Here is a 4,156-nt window from a genome sequence, read left to right on the forward strand (position 1 = left end):
GAAACAGCCTTGGAGGTCCACCAGAGCAAGGGTCTCACAGGACAGATGGGGAAATGGAGGCAAAAAGGAGGGATGCGACGTGCCCAGGAGCATCCAGTGAGTGAGCGCTTGGTTTGAAGACTCTGGCTTCATGTGGTCCCAACTCATTGATTTTACAGATGAGGAGACTGAGGCCCAGAGACAGGGAATGACCTACAAAGGGCTCCGTAGGTAACTAAAGCAGAGCTGGGAATCGAATCGATCTGCAGCGCAGGGCCGTTTCCACTCTTCTGTGTTAGTCACTCACCACGAGGTGCAGACGTTCACACAAAAACATAACCAGAGACCCTCATGGATGGAGACTCAGATGCACAGGTAAGGGCCCACCCAGGTGGGCAGGAGACTCACCCACACTTCCAAGTACACACGCTCAGGCTGACACTCCCATGACACTGTATGGGACCCACTGTCCACCTCCCCTGCCCCAGGACCTGGAGGTGACACTGTTTACTTGTTCTCGCTCCACCCCCTCTCACACCCCACCCCTGACAACCCCCCACCTCCAGAACAACACCAAGCCAAGAAGCTCCACGCTGGGCTTAAAAAGGGCACTTAATTTTTCATTCTTAAGTGCTGGGATGCTCTTGTCTTCTAGCTTCACCCAAACCCCTTGGTGGAGATGGATGGGGGCGCGGAACACAGTTATCAGAAAGATTAAGCCGGGACTTGTCATTTTTTTATATCACGAAGAGCAGTCAGCCCTACGAGTGATGTCCTCCACTCCGCCAGGATGAGTCCAGAACCTTTAGTGCCAGTAGTAAAAAAAGACTATAAAAAACACCATCAGAGAAAGGGTAATGATGGCATTTAACTGCTCCCACTCACACACCTGGGGTCTGCTCACCACGGAACCAGGGGTTCAGTCACATCATCCTTTACTGCTGTGTCCTTGTCTCGGAGTTTAAGGTCCTTCCGCTGAACCAGAACACTGTGTCCACTGCTGGGACCCTGTGGCCCGTCTGCCCCACCCCGCCCTCCCTGGCCAGGAGCGCAGAGAGAGGGAGGGAGCAGGACAGACTTAGTGCTGGGAGGCCTTAGGGACTGTTGGCTGGAAAAGGGGTCATGGGCTGGATTTCCCAGGAGTCCCGCTGAGCTGCAGGTGCTATTGAAAACTGGTGTGAGGCTAGGCTGTGGTTGGCTCTCATTTTATTTCCTTCCTTTCTTCTCTCCCTCCTCCCTCTTTCCCCCTTCATCTCACTTTTATGTGCCAAGTCCTCTGTTACATCCAGCCTGGGTACCAGGGTCTTCCATTGCTCTTAGGACACAGTACTCTGCTCACCCAATTCCTAGCCATCCCTGCTCTGATCCCTCTAGCCCCACAGCCCTCTGCCACACTGCCTCTTTATCCCTCCTAATGCTCTGTTCTAGCATATCGAATTTCTTCCAAATAATTTGCTCTTTCCAGCCTCTGAGCTTTCGTGCGTGCTGTTCCCTCTGCCTGGAAGACGCCTTGGTTGACTCCTACTCATCAGCGGGTCCCAGCTGTAACTTCCTCCAGGAAGCCTTCCCTGCTGTTCTCCAGGTACACCTTAGGCTTCCTCGCTAAGAGCGCCCTCAGCTGACTGCGCTTCCCTTCCAAGCCTTATATCATCACAGTGTATTGTCATTGTGTGTTTCATTGTAGGGTCTGTGATTCTGGGTCTGAGGACTTAGTGGTGAACAAAACAGACAAGATCTCTGGCCTTCATGTGGCTTACATGCCAGTGGAAGTGGGTGGAACAGGACCGTCTGTCTTGTTCAAATTTTGTGGATGTGTCACTAAAGCCAAAGTTGAGTTTCAGCCTCAAAAGCCCCTGTGAGGGAGGTGGTATCATCCTGCCTGTACAGCCAGGAGTCCTTGGGTCACCTAGCTGGAGAACGGCAGCCCTGAGGTTCAAGGCCAGCTCTGACGGGCGCCTGAGCCACGGGGTCTCCATTGCACGATCTGCCTCCTCTCGCTCACCCTGCTCAGGCCTCACTGGCCTCCTTGCTACTCCTTGGCACGCGAAGCATGTCCTTGCCTCTGAGCCTTGTCACTGCTGTTCCTTCAGCCTGGAATACTCTTCCTGCAGAAAACCTTAGGCTCAGCCCCTCACCTCCCTCACGTCTTGGCTCAGATGTCATCTTCTCAATAAAGTCTTCCCTGACACAACTGCACACACACACAAACACACACACTCAAGCTCCTATGAACTCCCCGCCGCCCATATTCTGTATCTTACCTATTGTGTCTACCTGACTAGAGTGTTAGTTCCCTGAGGGCAGGGATTTTGCCGATTCTGTTCACTGTTGTATCTCTAGCACCTATAATAGATGCTCAGGAAAGATTTGCTTAGATGGATGGTTGCGAGGATGAGCAGGCGGATGGAAGAGACCCAGAGCTGAATAAGGCTGGGTCCCAGCCCTGAAAGGTCTTGAGGTCCAGCCAAGGGAGAGGGACCGTCTCCTGAGTGAGAGGTGGTTTTTACCAGACGTGTGTATACAGAGAAGCAGCCACACACCCCAGCACTCGTCCCCTCCCCGCCTCAGGACAAGGTCCTCTCCTGAGACTCAGCCTCTCCCTGAACACCCAGGCTGTCGGCTGCGGGCAGGGAGCACCCCAGTTGGCCCCAGGGCGGGCAAGCTGGGAGGGGCTGTATGAGCTGGACCCTGGCACAGCCCTGGCACAGTCTCTCAGTTCCGGAGCATCACTGGGGGAGCTGGGGAGAAGAAGCAAGGAAATGGAGCCCCCAGCCCTCTGATGTCCCGCCCACAGTGCCTGCAAAAGGCCTTTCCCAGGACCCAGGAGGCTCGAATGCCAGTCCAAGACCCCACCTCTGGGGAGGGATAAATTAGGAGTTTGGGATTAAAATATACACACTGATATGTATAAAATAGTCCAGTGGTTAAGACTGCACGTCCATTGCAGGGGGCACGAGTTCGATCCTTGGTTGGGGAACTAAGATCCCGCCTGCAATGCAGCACATATATATATATATCTATTATATATATAATAGATATATATAAACTAGATAAGCAACAAGGAAACAGGGACCTACTGCATAGTACAGGGAACTATTTTCAATATCTTGTAGTATATATATGACTGAATCACTTTTCCTATACACCTGCAACTAATAAACATTGTAAATCAACTATATTTCAATAAAAATTTTTTGAAAAGAAAATCATAATAACATGGGTAAGAAAACAAGACCCCACCACTGACCCACCAAAGGGCCCGGAGCAAGTCACCTTCCCTCTCTGAGTCCTACTGTTTTCTCTTCCATAAAATGAGAAGATTTGAACACACGAATCACTCCAAACCTTTTCAAGTATGAGGATCCCCTTCAAAGTATTTTATTGGAGCATCATGTACATGCAGAAACGTACACACATCGTATTCAATGATATTTCACAAAGTAAACATGTTCATGTGACCCGCACCCTGGTCAAGTAATAAACATTGTCAGCTCCCCAGCAGCCTCCTTGGGCCCTTTCTCAGTTCCTGTCTCCCCCACAGGCAAAAATTCTCCTGGTATTTAATGCTATAGGTCATATTTGGCCTGTCTTTGAACAACTCAAGGATCCGCTTTTAACCTCTACAAAATGCTCTTTTGATTTCAGTATCTGTGGTAGCCAGCCTCTAAGGTGGCCCCCAACGATACTTTCCGGCTGGTATTCACACCCTTTGCAGTCCCCTCCCACACTGAATCAGGGTGATTTTAGTGACCAGTAGAGTATGACAGAGGTGACACTGTATGGCTTCTGAGGTTGGGTCATCAAGTGCATAGTGGCTCTGCCTTGTTCTATCGGATCACTGGCTCAGAAGAAGCTAGCCCCCATGTTGTGAGCCATCCTGTGGAGAGCTCCACACGGAGAGGAACTGAGGCATCCCACCCACGGCCAGCACCAATACCAGTCATAGGAATGTGCTATCTTGGAAGCAGACCTTCCAGCCCCAGTGACGCCTTCAGAGGTCTGCAGCCCAGGCCAACATACGATGTAACCTCGTGAGAGACCCTAAGCCAGAACTGCTGGCCAAGTCACTCCTGAATTCCTGACCTATGGAAGCTGTGAAGGCTAATAAATGTTTATTATTATTTTAAGCTACTAATTTTGGGGGGGAGGGGGAATAATTTGTTGACAGCAAAAGATA

This window comes from Phocoena sinus, chromosome 20 (genome assembly GCF_008692025.1).
Source record: "Phocoena sinus isolate mPhoSin1 chromosome 20, mPhoSin1.pri, whole genome shotgun sequence".
NCBI lineage: Eukaryota > Metazoa > Chordata > Mammalia > Artiodactyla > Phocoenidae > Phocoena > Phocoena sinus.